The sequence below is a fragment of the Pteronotus mesoamericanus genome, unplaced genomic scaffold (genome assembly GCF_021234165.1).
Source record: "Pteronotus mesoamericanus isolate MK-2021 breed Mesoamerican mustached bat unplaced genomic scaffold, CSHL_Meso_final scaffold_36, whole genome shotgun sequence".
Classification (NCBI taxonomy): Eukaryota; Metazoa; Chordata; class Mammalia; order Chiroptera; family Mormoopidae; genus Pteronotus; species Pteronotus mesoamericanus.
The window spans coordinates 12973145-12991768 of NW_026555313.1; the positions used below are offsets into that span (position 1 = coordinate 12973145).

General features: G+C 41.3%; 1 protein-coding gene across 2 annotated transcripts in view; it reads right to left on the minus strand.

Moving 5' to 3' along the window:
- Nucleotides 1–18624, minus strand: part of EXPH5 (exophilin 5) — a 77723-nt gene that overhangs the window by 48627 nt on the left and 10472 nt on the right. The window contains exon 1 of one of the 2 annotated variants that reach the window (XM_054592462.1): nt 11006–11181. The exons of the other annotated variant lie outside the window; for it this stretch is intronic. The gene's annotated coding sequence lies outside the window, so the exon portion shown is untranslated. Of the gene's footprint in view, nt 1–11005; nt 11182–18624 lie in introns of those variants that run through there. 2 annotated transcript variants of the gene reach the window in all.

Genomic DNA, 18624 nt, shown 5'->3' on the forward strand with positions numbered 1-18624 from the left:
TATTTAAACACTTGTTCTTTTGTATTGTATTTTGCATATGGATATCATTATTGCTTTCTAGAGTTACATGTTTTATGCATAAAGATAAATAAAAGAATTAAAAACATTTATATAGATAAAGAATTAGTACCACCCATGTATAATGTGCATCCTTATTTTTCCCTCAAAAATTTGGGCAAAAAAGTGCGCATTATACACGGCAAAATATGGGTATATCCTTTATAATTTTAGAGAAAGGCTGACTGCTGTGTGACTCTTGCCTGAGAAGTTTGATTACTGGGGCCAGCCAGCCCAGAGTCAAGGGAGTAGTGGGCAATTGAAGGAACTGCTTAACTGGTAATCAGTTCTCATTTCCAGGGTATCTCAGGCAAATGGTGTATGTGTTTCCTGAGGATAAGACGTGGGCCACAGTAGAGGCTGAGTCGTGGGCTTCTCTCAGGTTATGTCCATGAGAGCTGGCTCGAGAGTTTGAGAGACCTAAAGGGCTGTGGGTGACCACCCGATTCCATGTGACATGGTGGGGGGCGTTGGCAGAGAGCAAGGGAGAGCACATCATCGCACCAGAAGAGCTGCAGAAGCACAGAGCCTGGCTATGGGGACATCTCGGAAAACCCTACGCAAGCACAATGCAAGAAAAGAGGCAAATTTAAACATCCGCTACCCATCTGCAGCAAGCTGTGGCTGTGTGAGGGGAAAGGGCTGCTCTGAATGAAGTTGGAATTAGTCGGGACTGGACAATCTAATTTTGTACTGAACCAAGACTGTTTTATGCCTTCAGGTGACGACGGACTTTATTACATAAGAGTAAGCAGAAAAGTCATGGAACTGCCCACATTTAATTCGGCAGCATTTAAGTAAAATGGAAAATATTCTAATTATATTATTGTCATATTATATATATATGATTATATTATATTATATGAATCCTACCTGTTTAACATGCCAGTTATAGATGTATGCATTTTAAAATGTTTTTATACTATAAATACTATTTTGCAGTCAACATTTCTCACTTAGCATTATATTAAGAATGCTGTTACATCAATGTTATTTTACCATTATATCTTTGTGCCATAGCATATGTACCTACTGCCCTATTATTAGACATGAGTTGTTTCTGATTTTTTTTTACAGCCATAATGCTGAAATAAACATAGCACTGTATACATCTCTAATAAGTTTCTTTAAATTTCCTTGAAGTAGAATTGCCAGGCCAAAGGATGAACATGCTTTAATGACTTATGAACTACATTGCCAAATTGCTCTATAGAAGGGTTATGCCAAATTTTTCTCTAACCATCAAATTCTACATGAGGGCCAATTTCCTATGTTCTTGCCAATATTAATTATTATTGTTCTTCTTAATCTTTGCTAATCTGATATCTAATGAGCTTAAAGTGTTTTTATTTAGTTTTTAAAATTCTTTGATTGAGGTTAGACATTATTTCATATGTTTATTGAATATGTCATTTTTATGACTTAATCTGCCAACACCTTTGCTTATTATTTTAGCCCAGGTGTTATTGAAAATATTAGTTCTTTGAAGTGTAAGGCAAAGGGCAAAAAGTATGGTGGAGCTGGCAACTCTTGGTATTTGCTTCAAAGTATAGCACACAGACTAGTCTGTGTATCACTAAGCAGGGGCTCAGACTGGGGATATTGTCTTTAGTGCACCTAATTTTCTTGGTTGTTTGCCTCCTATTGCTCTCACCTCTGTTTAGGTTGCTATGCTCAGTCCAAAGAGAGGTATAATGTGGCCAAACCAAACAGACACTAGTGTCCTGGACACTCTCTAATGTTATCTTCATCTTTTGCCAGCCAATTGTCCCAAACTGGCATGGTTGCATACAGTGACTGTCTGAGTTTGTGTGAGCGTGCTGGATCGGAATGGTGGGAATAATCAGATCAAGGGTTCTAATCCCTTTGTTACTCGGGCTGATCAAATGACATCTATGTGTCTCATTTTCCACACCTGTAAACCTCAGTTCTTCATAACCAGATTGCTTACCTATCTGGACTTATTTACAATTATCCTCTCATTTAATCCCCAGGTACCAAACATTCCAAACTCTGTGCCATGATCTCTGGGTCTTTTTTCAACTTTCTCTTCTGCTTGTAATGATCTTCCCTACACAATCTTTGTCTTGTGATCTAACTCAGTGCTGGCACTTAGCTAAAAGACTGAAGAATGTGGAGTAAAAACAAGATAATGAATTCAGTTCAACTATGATGAGCATTTAAATTTGTAAGAATGATTTGAAGACACTAGGAAAGTTAAGATATAACAGTGGGAAAAGATAGGTACAAAATAGGTGTGATATAACAGGACATGATAAATCATGAAAAGATAAATTTTCTCTCCTTACAACACTCTGACACCAAGTACCTGGAGTCAGTGCAGACCCCACAGGTTAAGGGCTCAGTCCCACACAACTGACCCCATTTCAGACACCAATCTCAAGTCCAGGCCTCTAGTACTTTTGACTGACCAATATGAATTGAGCAACCCCCTCTTCAGGTTTAATAATTTGTTAGAACAGCTAACTGAAATGGGGTAATAAAATATATAGTTTACTTACTATTTTAAATGTATTACTAAGAATATTTTTGAGGACACAAATGAACAGCCATATGAAGAGATCTATAAAACAAGGCCCAAAAGGGTTCTGAGCACAGGAGCTCTGTACCGTGAAATTTGGGGTGTGCCATCCTCCTGACACATAGACACATTCTTCTTCACCAGCCCAGAAGCTCTCTGAACTTTGTTGTTGAGGGTTTTTATGGAGGTTTCATTATGTAGGCATGGTTGATTAAATCACTGGCCACAGTTGATTAGGTGATTCTCGAGCCGAGCTCACTTTCTTCCCTGGAGGTTAGGGGGTGGGGCTTAAGTTTTAGCCCTCAGATCACAGGGATTGGTTTCTCTGGCAACCTACCTCCCCATCTGCCTAGAGTCACCTTATTAGCATAACTCAGTTGAAAGTGGCTTGTTATGAAAAGATACTCCTCTCACCCCTACCATTCAGGAAATTTCAGGGGTTTAAGAAGCTCTGTGCCAAGAATAGGGACAAAGATCTAATACGTATCTTATTATATCACAATCATATAATAGAGAGCCAAGTCTCTTGTTTTGGGATGATAAAAAAGGATGTAATTAATTAAATAAAACAAAGGTAAAAAAATATTCCAGGCAATGGGCATGAAAATAAAAGCTGGAGTAGCAATACTTATATAGACCTCAGAACAAAGGCAAACAAGGTCACTACTTCATAACACTTAAGGGGGGCAGTCCAACAAATGGATATAACTTTGTAAGCATATATGCACCCAACATAGGAGCACCTAAATATATAAGAAAAATCTTGGAGGACTTCAAGAAAAATATCAACATCGCAGGGGATTTGAACACCTCATTGTCAACAATGGATAGAATTTCCAAAGAATCAAAAACAAACTTGAGGCATTGAATGACACTCTAGATCAAATGGACTTAAATTCATATATACAGAATCTTTCACCCCAAAGAAGCAAAATATGCATTCTTTTCAAATGCACAGGAACATTTTCAAAGCTAGACCACATGTATGTCTCAAAACAAGCCTCAGCAAATTCAAGAAAATTGAAATCATATCAAACATCTTCTCGGACCACGATGGCTTGGAACCAGCCTCAGGGAAAAAAGCCAAACACATTCAAATACATAGAGACTGAATAACAGGCTATTAAATAATGAATAGGTTAATAATGAGATCAAGGAAGAAATGAAAAAATATCTGGAAACAAATGAAAGTGAACATGCAACAGTGAAAAACCTATTAGGCACAGCAAAGGTAGTCCTGAGAGGGAAGTTCATAGCAAAGCAGGCCTACCTAAAGAAGATAGAAAAATCTCAGATAAACAACCTAAACCTACATCTACAAGAACTATAAGAACAACAACAAACAATGCCCAGAGGCAGTAGGAAGGAAATAATCAACATCAGAGCAGAATTAAATGACATAGAAAGTTAAAAGAACAATTCACTCCAGCTGGTGAGGACCAATGGATTGATCTCTGGCCTGCAAACCAAAGGGTCACAAGTTCAATTCCCAGTCAGGGCACTTTCCTGGGTTGCGGGCCAGGTCCCCACTTGGGGGCATGCAAGAGGCAACCACACATTAATGCTTCTCTCCTTCTCTTTCTCCTTCCCTTCCTTGCTGCCTAAAAATAAATAAATGAAATATTAAAAAAGAACAATTCCAAATCCAGGAGCTGGTTCTTTGAAAAGATAAGCAAATTTGACAAGCCTTTAACCAGATTCATCAAGGAAAAGAAAAAAAAAAAAAAAAGGCTCCCCAAAAATAAAATCAGAAATTAAAGAGAAGAGATTACAACCAATACAAAGAAATGCAAAGGATTGTCAGAAATTTCTACCAACAATTATATGCTAAGAAATTTGACAACCTGGGTGAAACAAATTTCTAGAAATATACAGTCTTCCAAAACTGAATCAGGAAGAATCAGAAAACTTGAAAAGACCAATAACAACTAAAAAAAAAAAAAAAAAAAAAAAAATTAAAGGAGTAATCAAAAAACTCATGGGACACAAGAGCCCTGGACCAGATGGCTTAACAGGCGAATTTTACTAAACATTTAAGGAAGAACTAACACCTATCCCTCTCAAACTATTCCAAAAAACTCCAGAAGAGGGGAGGGTCCCAAACTCTTTTTAATGAGGCCAGTATTATCCTAATTTCAAAACCAGGTAAAGACACAACAAAGAATGAAAACTACAAGCCAATATCGCTGATGAACATAGATACTAAAATCCTCAACAAAATATTGCCAATCTGGATCTGGCAATACATTAAAAAGATCATATAACACGATCAAGTGGGATTCATTCCAGGGATGCAAGGATGGTACAATATTCGCAAATCAGTAAATGTAATAAACCACATAAACAAAATGAAGGACAAAAATCACATGATCATATCAATAAATGCTAAAAAAGCACTTGATGAAGTCCAGAACCCATTTATGATAAAAAATACTCATCAGCGTGGAAGTAGAGGGAGCATACTTCCACCTAATACAGGCCATATATGAGAAACCTACAGCCAACATCCTACTCAATGGGCAAAAACTAAAAGCTTTCCCAGTAAGATCAGGACTAGACAAGGTGTCCACTTTCACCACTCTTATTCAAGATAGTAGTGGAAGTTCTAGCCACAGTGATCAGATAAGAAAAAGAAATAAAAGGCATCTAAATTGGAAAGGAGGAAGTAAAACTGTCATTGTTTGCAGAAGACATGATAGTGTATGTAGAAAACCCTATAGCCTCCACCAAAAAGCTACTTGACCTAATAGCTGAATTTAGAAACACGGCAGGATACAAAGTCAATATTCAGAAATTGAGGAAATTTCTGTACATCAACAATGAAATATCAGAAACAGAAACTAGGGAAAAAATCCCATTTACTATAGCAACAAGAAAAATAAAGTACCTAGGAATAAACTTAACCAAGGAGGTAAAAGATCTGTACTTGGAAAGCTATAGAACATTGAAGAAAGAAATTAAGGAAGATACAAATAAATAGAAGCATATACTGTGTTCATGGATTGGAATAATTAACATCATTAAAATGTCCATACTTCCCAAAGCAACCTATAGATTCAATGCAATACCTATTAAGATACCAATGGCATTATTTCATAGATATAAAACAAATATTTCATAAATTCATATGGAATGAAAAAGTCCTTGAATAGCAACAGCAATCTTGAGAAAGAAGAACAATGTAGGAGGAATCACAATGCCTGATATCAAACTATACTACAAGGCCACTGTAATCAAAACAGTCTGAGATGGAATAAAAAAAGACACATAGATCAATGGAAGAGAATAGAGAGCCCAGAAATAAACCCTTATCTCTATGGTCAATTAATATTTTACAAAGGGGGCAGGAGTATACAATGGAGTAAAGAGAGCCTCTTCAATAAATGGTGTTGGGAAAATTTGACATGCATAAAAATGAACTAGACCACCAACTTACACCATACACCAGGATAACCTCAAAATGGATAAAATACTTAATTGTAAGTTGTGACACCATAAAAGTCCTAGAGGAAAACATATGCAGTAAAATTACAGATATCCCATGAAGCAATATTTTTGCCAATATATCTCTTAGGGCAAGAGAAATAAAGGAAAAGATAAACAAATGGGACTCCATCAAATTAAAAGGCTTCTGCATGGCTAAAGAAACCATCATCAAAACCAAAAGGGAACCGATTGTGTGGGAGAACATATTTGCCAATGTTTGATCTCCTAAATCTATAAAGAACTTATAGGACTCAATACCAAAAAGTAAAACAATCCAATTAAAAAATCGGCAAAGGACTTTAATAGACATTTCTCCAAGGAGGATCACCCGTAGACATGTGAAAAATGTCCAACATCATTAGCTATCAGAGAGATGCAAATTAAAACCACAATGAGATACCACCTCACACCAGTCAGAATGGCCATTGTAAGCAAATCAACAAACAATAAGTGCTGACAAGGATGTGAAGAAAAGGGAACCCTAGTCCACTGTTGGTGGAAACGCCGACTGGTGCAGCCACTGTGGAAAACAGTATGGCATTTCCTCAAAAAACTAAAAATGGAACTGCTTTTTGACCCCTGCTGGGAATATACACTAAAAATCCCAAAACACCAATTCAAAAGAACCTATTCACCCCTATGTTCCTAGCAGAGCTAAGCTATTTACAATGACCAAGTGCTGAAAACAGGCTAAGTGCCCATCAGAAAACAAGTGGATCAAAAAACTGTGGTTCATTTACACAATGGAATACTACGCAGCAGAAAGAGAGAACTCCTACCTTTTGTGACAGCATGGATGGAAATGGAGTGTATTACGCTAAGTGAAATAAGCCAGTCAATGACAAGTACTATATGATCTTACCTATAAGAGGAACCTAATGAACAAAATAAACTAATGTGCAAAATAGAACCAGTGGCATGGAAACATGGAACAGACTGACAGCAACCAGAGATGGGGGAGGAGATAAAGGTGGAAAGAAGTGGAAGGGACTTGTCAAGGAACATATGTGAACAACCCATGGACATGAACAACAGGGTGGTGAATGACCCATGAACATGAACAACAGGGTGGGAGCAGGGTGGTGGGCTGGGCAGAGGGGAGCAAAGGGAGAGAAACTGGGACAACTGTAATAGAATAACAATAAAGTCTTTTTTTTTTTTAAAGTAAATACTGTGTGCGTGGTGGTGGGGGCAAGGGGAAGTAGGGCGGATGGGTGAAGGCCATCATAGGCAGAGAGAGTAATCTGAGCAAAGGAAATAGAGTGAATGACTTGGTTTTGTTTTAAGGGAAGCAGAGTTTGCAACATTCAAATATTCCTTTCAGAGGATATTGACTTTTAAGCTGGTTATTTTTAAGAAATGAAAGATTCAGGAAAAACCTCTGCCCTTTCCCACTGTCTAAAATAATTTTGATAGAGGACCTGCTCCTGGATGGGAGCTATCATGATATATAACTACGGCTTAATATGAACTAGCGATAAGAAAGAACCTATGAAGGCCGTTTGATCAAAGTCCTCTTTGGTCCCACCATTAAAGATGGCCCAGAAAACATTTGTTTAGCAAACATTTGCTTTTCATCTCCATGTGAATTGCCTTCCCTGCCTTTGAAGTCATAAACCACAACCTTTCCAGATCCCAAGCTCCTTGACTTTGTCCTCTGGTCTATGTTCATATGTAATAATTTGCAAGGACTCATGGTCAAAACCAAAGGGGGATTGAGGGAAGGAGAGGGGGGAGGGGCAAGGGAAAGTGGTGGAAGGAAGGCAGAGACAAATGTATTTGAAAAAATAAATTAATTAATTTAAAAACATTTCATACTAAAAGGTTGGGGGAAAACTGCACTTGATATTAGTACAGACAAGTATCTAGGCTAAGTATACCCCACTTACCAATTTTCATCAAGATTTGGTTGCTCACAATGATTAAGCCAAATTGGCAACAAGCCTTAGAGAACATTACCCTACAAAGGCTTCCACTGCATTCATTCAACACATATTTGTTGAGTGCCTCCTGTATGTGGGCACAATTCTAGTTCCTGGAAAGATGGTAGGGGGGAAATATGGTTCTTTTCTTCTATGCGCATATGTTAGCTACTATTTAACAAAAATATCTCCTAGAGAAAACAAATTTTTTGGAATGTATGGATTTATTTTTAAGAACGTCTGCCTTTAAAAAACAGTTTCTTTAAATGCGCTTACTAAATCTATATATTCCAAGGAAGATAACTTGATTCTCTCTGGAAGTGCATTCGTAAAACATACTTTACTTCTCTATGGCTTTCTGGCTCTTATAATTTAGAATTTTTCCCTGGGGAGAGAGAAAAAAAAATAATAATAATAATTTGGTTATTTCTCCCTATTAATCTGTCTCATGTCAATTTGATTATTAAACTAAGCAGGAGAACTTAGAAGCAAAATTATTTTTCCTCTCAGTTTGTTTTTGTTTTGCTTGTTTTAAGTGGTCATAAGAAGTTTTTATTTGCTGGCCTTACATCAAGAGAAACTGTCCAAATTTATTCATGGAAGGCAACCATTATCTATTAATATTTTCATTGAAAACCCTTGTCATTGGGCTATACATAAGAATCCCTATAACACTGAAATCTCTCAATTCCTTGATAGGTACACACAGGTAGTACCCAGGAGAAGGCTCAATGCTTAGATCATATAAGTGTTCTGGAGGTTTCCTATGCTTTCATGTAAAGACCAGGGCTTAGAGAGAAGTTAGAGATTTCTTTTTGTCACTTCATGCCTGTCACTCACACGAATACCAACACACTGGGAGATTGCTCCTTGATTCGGCAGATTCAACTGAAAGCCTAAGATGTGGAGAAAGGTACCACATAACCTTTGAACACATAGTTAACTTCTAATTTATTAGAAATGATTTTCTCGTCCTGGCTGGGGTGGCTCAGTGGATTGAGTACTGGACTGCCAACCAAAGAGTTGCTGGTTCCATTCCCAGTCAGGACACATTGCCTGGGTTGTGGGCCAGGTCCCCAGTAGGGGGTGCACAAGTGGCAACCGCACATTAATGTTTCTCTCCCTCTCTTTCTCCTTCCCTTCCCCTTGCTCTAAAAATAAATAAATAAAATCTTTTAAAAAAAAATGATTTTCTGCTGTTCTGCTACTTTCATTTACAGAATAAAGAAAAACTACTTAACCTAAATTTCATTCTCTATGCGCAAGGTTGTTAAAAATTATTGGACTTTTAGTGGGAGTTACTGAAGGTGAACAGACCCCTGGGAGGGGCGGGGGAGGGAATTAGGTGTGATGGAATGCTCTAGCAAGCAAGCAGTTACCCACAACAAACAAACACAAATTTTTTTTCAAAGGCCCTTAGTTTCCATTATTGACATACATAGCCTTTGTAAATAGAAGATTTACATATTTCAACTATTACAGTTCAATAATTGTGTTATGTAGAATTGGTTCTATGAAAGTGTTAACAGCCATAACTGTGCGTCATTCTGTTGCAGAACCTCTCCAGTGCTGTTCTGGAACAGCTGTGGGGTTTGACTGCCCGCCATCAAGAAGCAAAACTCCCAATGCAAGAATTTGGGGAAAAAGAAAAGGGTTGTTTGTTTAAAGGTTATACATATTTAAGATAATGACAGATTTCTGCTGTTAAGTCCCTCTCCCTTTAAAAACACCCAAACACACGTAGTCCTGCCTCCTTTCGCCAAACCAAGCCAGTTTCAGAATAGGCCACTTAGAAGTACCATCTTTCAGAAAAGCAGAAGCTGCAGCTCAGCATTCCCGGTTACAGCTCAGCTCCAAGCATCCCTTAGGCATCCAGGTGGCTAGGCAGGTCCTGCACAGCTCTGATAGCTCTGCCGCCTTCTCCAGTCCAATCTCCTCTCACTGCCCTCCCTGTGGCTCTCTCCTTCTCCAGCTTTAAGACTTCCCGTAAAATGTCCTCTTTTACTCCTGACCTCATGGCAGCCCTCTTCTTTTTCAGCTCATCCCCATTTAAATTCACAGCGCGGAGTTTCCTGTGTGACCTTGTATCCAGCACCCACTATGATATGCCATTTTTGCCAGTTCCTCCTTGTCTTTGACCTTCTTTTGGTGGCCATCTTTAGTCAGGGCAAAAGTTCCCAGCACACACAGGGTGGACATCCACCCCCTGCCTCTCGTGGAGTCAGGCGCTATGTGAGTCTCCCCCCACACCTCTGCCCCGGCTATGCCTCGAGTCCCTGAGCATTCTCACAGTCCTCTACACCATTCACCCAGGTCAGCAGCCCTCTTCCCTTCAGGAAGGCATGGCTATTAACTTGCCATTGTTATGCGATATACTCAAATCTGTACCATCCCTTCCCGATTTCCTCCAATCAAGGGTTGTGGGGGTTCTCCTATTTTCAGGGATCTTATGCCCCACACCCCATTACAATTCTCCTTTATTCACCTTCCACTTATCTATATCATTACCCTTCAAGGCCAACCTCTTTCTGAAGACTTCCTAATAATTTCACTTTTTATCCATCTTTCTTCACTCCAAAAACCTACTGTCTATACCACTCATGTGCAGCCTTATAATAATATTTAAATTTTCATGCCTTGTCTACCCAAATAGATTATCAATTTTTTGAGGTCTACATTTTGCATTTATCGTAGCAGATTGCAAAGCTCATACAAACAGTAGGACTAAAAAATCTGTCAAGTGTCTCTTATTTTCATAAAAATGAAAATATCCCTAATGTTAGTCCCCCAAAGATGCTGGGATTTATTTAAGTAAATTCCCATTATGATAAACTTGGAAAAGGGCGCTTTTTCATTTATCATTATGCCTGCCGAAAATAACATTCTCAGTCTTGCTGCTTTGAACCCAGAGGTGTGCACTCAATATATTCCAACAAATTCTGGAATACCAGGGCCAAACGATCTGCCAAGGACTTCACCTTGATACACAGCAGCTTACCTGGTGGGTGCTGGGTAGAACAATGGCTTTACCTCTCTTGTCACTGATTCTGGACAAGCTTCCAAACCCAGGTCCCCAGTGCCCTAAGCAGGGCACAGCGAGGAGAGAGAATCCCTCACTTGCTGAAAGGGAATCACTGCTGCTGACCCTGGACACGAGAGAAGGGCACTGCCGAAAAGCCAGCCTGCTGCTCCTCTGCAGAGGTAAGCAGCCGCTTGAAATGAAATGTCCTGGGTTGTTTTTTTTTGGAAGGGGGAAAAGGGTGTTTCAATGATCAGTTGGTTGTAATTATTTTTCCTTAGAATAAGAGACAGATAAAGCTCCTGACATAATTCCAAAGCTGGGAGGGAGGAAATGAAACCATCTGCAGTCGCCTCTGACTGGCTGGGCACCTGCTGTCCAGCAGGCTGTTCACCTCGGCTTGCCCAGGTGGTGTCCGCATGGGCCAATCAGTCCTCTGCTACTTTCAGCTTCTCGGAACAAGTCTCACTCTCTCTTGCCAGAATTCTGCTTTGAAATCTGTCCGCTGTTCTCTTCACCCACAGTCATGGTCACAGGCCTAAAACGACCTTGATTGCCAAGAAAACACATTCATCAAGAGATAATGTATCTGCATGTGTAGAAGCTGACAGGAGTGGATACCTTTAAAATTCAGAAATATTACCTCACTCACTCTGGACTCACAACGTGTAGAGTTCACTCAAATCCACCAGTTTCAGTGTAAACAGCAGGTCAAATGCCAAAAACATCAAAGCCAGAACCAGAGTTCACATGAATGCTCCTTTCTCTCTCCTTGGTCAATGGCCACTAAATCCTGCTAATCTAACTTTCCATGTATTTCTTGAATCGATCCCCTTCATCTCCAGCCAAGGTCCCTAAACATATCTTTCTTCTAATCCAGGCTTAACCCTTTACCCAGAGCCATCTGCCTAAGAAGCAAAGTCGATGTCACTTTGGTGCTCTAGGCCCTTCAGGGGCTCTGCTGAGCGTGCAGTTTGTATCAGGCTCTCCCTGTGCGGCCCGGCCTCTCATTCTGCACCCGAGTGCTATCCACTGCTCCACCGCAGTCTTTTGCATCCTCGTGCTTTACCGAAAGCTGTTCACTCCATTGGAATGCCCTTCTCATCTTTAGTCACCCCCATACCTCCTTTTAGACTTAGTTCAGGCATCGTGTCCTCCAGTAAGTCATCCCTAAGACCTCATATAGCTTTAAATGCCCTTTGTATCCCCGTGTGTAACTCTCTTAACATTTGCTGCATTTTGGTGAATGTACTGTTCTTAAACCCATCTCTCTCACTGCATTGACTGAACAGAGCATTTTTTTTTTTTAATATCTCTGGTACTAGGTTCATAGTAAGTAAGATCTCAATATATTTGCTAAATGAATGAGTGTCTGATACTTAAATGTCAAATCATGATATAGAAAAACAAAATCTATCCTGGGGAGCTCTCACTCTAAAGGGGAACACAGAGGCTCTCTGACCCCTGATGCTGTGAAGCACTGTGAGGAGGGTCCTCAGGCGGCGACAGGGTCCAAAGACGAAAGCTTAATGCTGCCCAGTGGAGAAGCTTGTTGTGTCCGGCAGCTCCACAAGAAAGAGGCTGAAATGGCAATGCTGCTTCCAGCACTTAATTTTGACAGCTGACTGATGACTAACTCCTTCCGGGAAAGGAAGGCAGATTCAAGGCAAAGGAGTACCGGAGACCTGGCTTACATTCCCAAGAGACACAGGCCCCTAGAAGTGTAGAAGCTTGCCACCTGTGAGTGCCTATAGCCCTCAGAGATGAGCTGAGAAGAGAAAAGCATTTTAGTCACTTTAATGATCACACTATAATTGTTGTTTTGAGCGCTGTTTGGAAATTGTGGCATTGGCACCACTAGTTAGTTAGTTTTTAGGCACATGCAAGCTGTTAATAAAAAATGACATTTCTGTATCCCTTTGTTCCTGTGATCTCCCTCTCCTTAAGAGGCCCCAAAAGGTGTTGTAAGTTGACACATGGGGGAAGTGAAGCAAAGCTGGGGAAGAAACTGGAGCCAGAGCTCAGTAAAACTGGGTGTGTAAAGTGCTAGGTAGAACTAGGCGAGGGTGGGTCCAGTGTGGCTTTGAAGGTGGAGATAGCTACCCTGGAGGGAATGTGTTACTCATAAACCTTTTAAAGAGTTTTGCCTGGATGACAGTGGCAAAGCAATTAAACAGCTGTGGACAGACATGACCTAATTTATTGGTCTTTCCAGTTGTCTTCGGAGGAGCTGGTGCTATAGCGTAACCTATAACTAAGAATGCATTTTGGTGTGGTGTGGGGTTGGCTGAGAATAGGGGAGACACATGGCTTTCAGGAGGAAGAGGCACCAGCAAGTAGGTCAGAGAGGCTAGATCCCCCCTGACATACTCCCCATGGGAAAGGCCATTTTCAGAAGTCCCCTGAGCAGCTGAGTACCAGTGCTCATTCTTTCTGTTCTGAGGAATGAAGCACCAATATGCTTAGGGGACAAATTTCAGCAAGCAGAGTTCTCAGTTGGCCTTTGGTGATTCTGAAGGGGCTCTGCGAAGTTCAAACTCAAGTGTAAATGCAGCAATTCAGCCAAGCAACCTAGACCTACCTTCAAATATGCATCATACAAAAAAGCCATTTGTATATACCTAAACAGCATCTGGAAGAAAGGAACATTTCTATACCTAAAATAGATGACGGCCATTTTTAAAGTAGGCTGTAAAAAGTTCTGTTTCAAGGCCTAAAAATAAAAGACAAAACAAACAAAAAGAACTTGCATTGCCATCTGGGCACTGACACAACTTAAATCAAAATGCTGGCTGTTTAGGGGGTTTAATTAAAACCCACGGAATTTTTCTCAGGTCACCTGGGAGCCTCTGAGGACTCTGTCTTCAGGGCCCTTCAGCCCCATGGTCATTCCTGCCTGTGTCGCAGCAGCACCTCCAGGGTGTTCACTGAGGGGCCGAGGAGCAGCAGGGCCACTGATGGCAGGGAAGGGGGGTCCTGCTGCAAACCTTTGTTAAATGGACAGCACTTGGCTCATTTAGATCATGAGTTCATTTGGTGTGACTGTAGGGGTGAGGCTGGTGGAGATCATGGAGGGCCTCCTCTGTCCCCCACACTATTTAATGGGCTGCAGAGCAGGGGTCCCCTGAAAAGAGCAGAGCATAGCCCCCAAGACCCTTGATTGGGAGAAGGGAGAGTAGATGATACAGCAGTTAAGATACTTTGCATAACGATGGCAAATTAATAGCTGTGCCTTTCCGGAAGGAAGAGACTGCCACTCAGGGCAAAAGGTGTATGTGACTTTAAGAGCAAATAGTGACTCCTGACATAGCCAGGGAGGCAGATGCTCACCCCAGATGCCCCCGTGTCACTGGGAGCTCTTGCCCTGACTAAAGAGGGCAGTGAAAAGAAGGTAAAAGATACAGGAGAACTGGCAAAAATGGCAGACACCTACAGACCATAGGAGGGGCTGGATATGAGGCCACATAGGAAGTGCCAGGCTGAGCATTTGAATGAGGGCGGGCTGAAAGGGTATAGGAGGGTCTGCAGGAAGTCTGGTTGGTAGGGGAGAAGCCGTGTGGTCTGGAGTAAGAAAGAGGAGGCCCACTGGAAAGCCTGCCTGGAGAAAACAGCAGCAGAGCTGATGGAACTATGCAGGGACCGCCAAGCCAAGCATGGATTCATGAGGGATGCTTGAGGCTGAGCTGCAGCTTCTGCTTTTCTGAAAGATGGTACCTCTGAGTGGTGCATTCTGAAACTGGCCTGGTTTGGTACAGGGAGGCAGGATTTTGTGTTTTGGGGTGTTTTAAAGGGAGTGGGGCTTAACAGCGGAAATCTGCCATTATCCTCAATATGTATAACCATTAAACAAACAACCCCTTTCTTTTTTCACCAAACTCTTGCACTGGGAGTCAGACTTCTTGGCAGCAGACAATCAAACCCCACAGCTGTTCCAGGACAGCACTGGCAGGATTCTGTAATACTACCTCTGCCCAATCACTCATTGCTATTTAACTCCCTTAAAGCTAAGGTATTAACTTCCCTTTGAACCTACTCGTTTGCACACAGGTCCATTGCCCCATGTCTGGATCACTTTACCTGTAGAGCCACAGGCCACTGAAGTACAGGCCATAGAGCTGCACAAGTGCCACAGGGGACAGTTGGAGTCCTGTGTTTTGGTCCCATGTCCATACCTGGGTGTTACTATGGTCTTGAGGCTCTTTGGGAAAAGAGAAATATAAGGATAATATCTCACCTGGAAAAAATGAGGTTAATAGTATCTCCTATCTCTACCTAAAAAGATATTGGAGAGGATCAAGTGAGCATGGTAGGCATATATATATAAGTATTATATGTATTTAATAAGTCCCCAGGAAAGTATTCCTGAATCAGCAGAGAGGGAGAGATCTAATTCCTCTTTCTTTTGGCTCATTTGGATTAAAGCCAGGCTATTTTAGCCTGTTTTAGCCTTTGAGAAATTCTCTGGGCTTCCATGTTGCCTTTCTTGAGCCACTTCCTGTTTTCTCACATTGAACATAACTACTCAACAGCCAATGTGAAGAAACTATGATTATAGTTGGGTTCAAGGAAGTGAGTTCACCAGTCCTGGATCTAATCAGCTCATGGATATTATAGCTCTTGTGTTTATGTGTAACCCACACATAGTGGGCAGTAAAACAAAACAAAAACAACAAAAAGTAAAAAGCAATTCTTCTAGTAGCCAGACTAAATAGCTCCAGGGACAGAAGGTCCTTTTGATCCTACCAAGCAATTTAAAAGTTGGAAAGTACTAGAAACAAGATGTATTACATTTGTGTCAGGCATAACCCTCTTGATTGTTCTTTGCTAGGTTACCAGTCTTTCCCCTCCCAAACCACAGGGTTTCCTGAGAAATCAACCATCCCTAAACTCATGGAAAGGCGTGGAGTGTAGGAAAAATGTGACAGATAAAGTCAGTGCCCAGTGCCCAGGCAGCCAGGATAGGGTCCCTTATTGTGCTTTAGGTTTATCTGGGGAGCTTATAAAAAATACCCATGCACAACCTGATCACAGACCAATTAAGCCAGACTGTGCAGTGGGGCCTGGCATTGGTAGTTTTGAGAGTTCCCCGGACAGTGGTCATTTCAGCCAGGTTTGAGAATCTCTGTCTTAGCAGAGTCTGTGGGCCAAGACCTGTCATCACTGAAGGCTGGAAAACACACCAAATGCATCTTAGTACATAGTTGGGTGCAGAAGAAGAAGAAGCAGAGGGAGTATAGGAAAGCAAGTGAAACGCCCTCCTGGACAGGTACATCCCAGTGCCTACCACACCATCATATCACTTTTAAGTGAATTGGATGGACTATAGCCACTGCTTAGAAAATCCAGCACTAAGCTTTCCCCCACACAGTGCTACAGATAGGATGACTGACTCCAGGGTGGCCCAACCACAGGTTGGCTAGAGATGCATCAGGTGACCTGGTGTGGACAGCTATGAGCATCAGAATCTGGACCAGATGATGTGGAATGAATTGGCCAGCTGAAGAATGCAGCAACACCATGAAAGGGAATCAAAGGCACCCTGGGAGAATGATGGAGTAGGCTGTGAATGCAAGCTGAGTAAATAGCTGGTCCCTTGAGCCATCTTGGTTCCCCAAGTCCTTCAGATTCCAGTTTCAGTCCACATGCAACCTTTCTGCAGAGCCCTGTCCACTGATGGTGCCCTGAGCGAGAGACTCTCCCTCACCACACAAAACCCTGACTCACCCAAGCATGATGGAGACTACATAGAAGAATATCCAGAAGGAAGGAGCAGTAGCACAAAGAAGCAAGAACATAACAGAACAACTCCCAAAAGATGAAGAAGCAAGAGCAAAACTGTAAAAAGACACAGAATGGACAGGGACAGCAGTGTAGGACAACGGGAGGGAAAACTCAGGAGAATTTTCCGGCAGTGAAGCATAGCTTTAGCAATATAAGGCAGTGAGAAAACGCAGAATCTAAAGGATGACAGAAAAGGACAACAGGATGGAAGACAAAAGAAGAGGAAACGAAATTGCCTTTTCCCTTCTCTGCTCTGTGCTGCTGGGAGACACCCAGCATTTCCCAGGCTCGCACTCCTGGTCAGCTGCTTCCAGCTGGCTGTAGCCAGGCACTGCCAGGAGGCTGGAGGGCGGGAAGGGAAAAGGCAGAGTGTTTCTCCTCCTCCCAGTCTCAGGGAACTTCTTGGCAGTGATTGTCTCTCCCACATCTCCAAATCCCCAGACAGGCCTGCCATGGGTCCAGTTTCTCTTGGGGGATCCCAGCCTGTGGGCTTGGATAACACCCCCTGCTCCCTTTTCCTTTCCAGCCTGTGGTGTGCTAGAGCTGGCTTGTACTGACTCACAAGAGCAGGCTGTGAAATATTTAGGAATTTTGCAAGCTGGTTATTAAACTGTTGCTAGCTTCAAACTGGCCCTTGCTGCAAATCAAGATCTTTTCCCCAGGTGGTCTGTTACCAGCACACCGCCGCCTCCAGGCCTCCTGCTGCTGCCAGTCTCTGGTTTGTTCACTGTCCTGTTTGGCTTTTCTGCCTCCCTTTAGCACCATGTAACCGATTCACTGCACTACATTCTGTTTTAAATAATGAGTAGCTTCTGTTTTCCTGGGGGGACCCTGATTGATATGCAGACAACGGCCTCCTAAAGAACTTTCCCAATTCCCCTGTGAGCAGTAACACTAAGTTGATATGTGAGGCATGTATTTTGCTTGCTTGTTTGTCTAGTAATCCTGTTAACTCCGTATCCTTGTGACTAAGTAAATTTAAAGCAAATTAATTTTGTTATAAGTTAAAAACTTATACCATGCTAACAGTGTATTAGTTTGACTAAGAATAGTACCAGATCTATTCCAAATCCCCTGATGGAGATATGAAGATGAATGGTCTGCCCTCAGTGGGGTTTGCTCCCTGGCATAGGAAATGGGAAGAGGAAGGAAACTGAAATATGATACATTAACTATGTGCAATTATATATGTATAACAAACAATCACACCTCTGTACAAAAAGCCTTTCCCTACAATTTCCTTCTTAGGTTTCATGAAAGCTGATGATGCTGTAGCATTTGTCTCATTAGCTCTTTGTTGTTGTTATTGTTTGGTTGTTCAATGGTCTTTCTCTGAAAGGAATAATCACGGGCCTTAGAAGCAGGTAGAACTAAATGGTACCAGTACAATTTGCTAGCTACTTGGAAAAAGCAATTTATATAGTTATCCATATATTATAATTTATCTATAAATTTTATAGATAAATATATATTGGATCTATAAAAAGTAAAAACATTTTTTAAAGATTTTAAAAACTGGATGAATGTTGATCTAATCTCTAGATAGGAACACTCTGTAATCTTATAAACCGCCTAAAAAAGTTTAAAGCTTGATACATTTTGTACAGAAAAATGGGGGGGGGAAACCCCTTCTTTTTTCAGAGAAAAGGAAGTTAAACACAAAGTGAAAACTAGAAAGTATATTGTAATCAATAGGACAAAAGTCAGTTTCTTTAATGTATAAAGAAACATATAAATCAATAAGAAAGGAAACCACACTGAGACTCTGTGTCAGTGTTGGTTGCATTCTAGACTCCCTTCCCTCCAGGTGCCCCCTC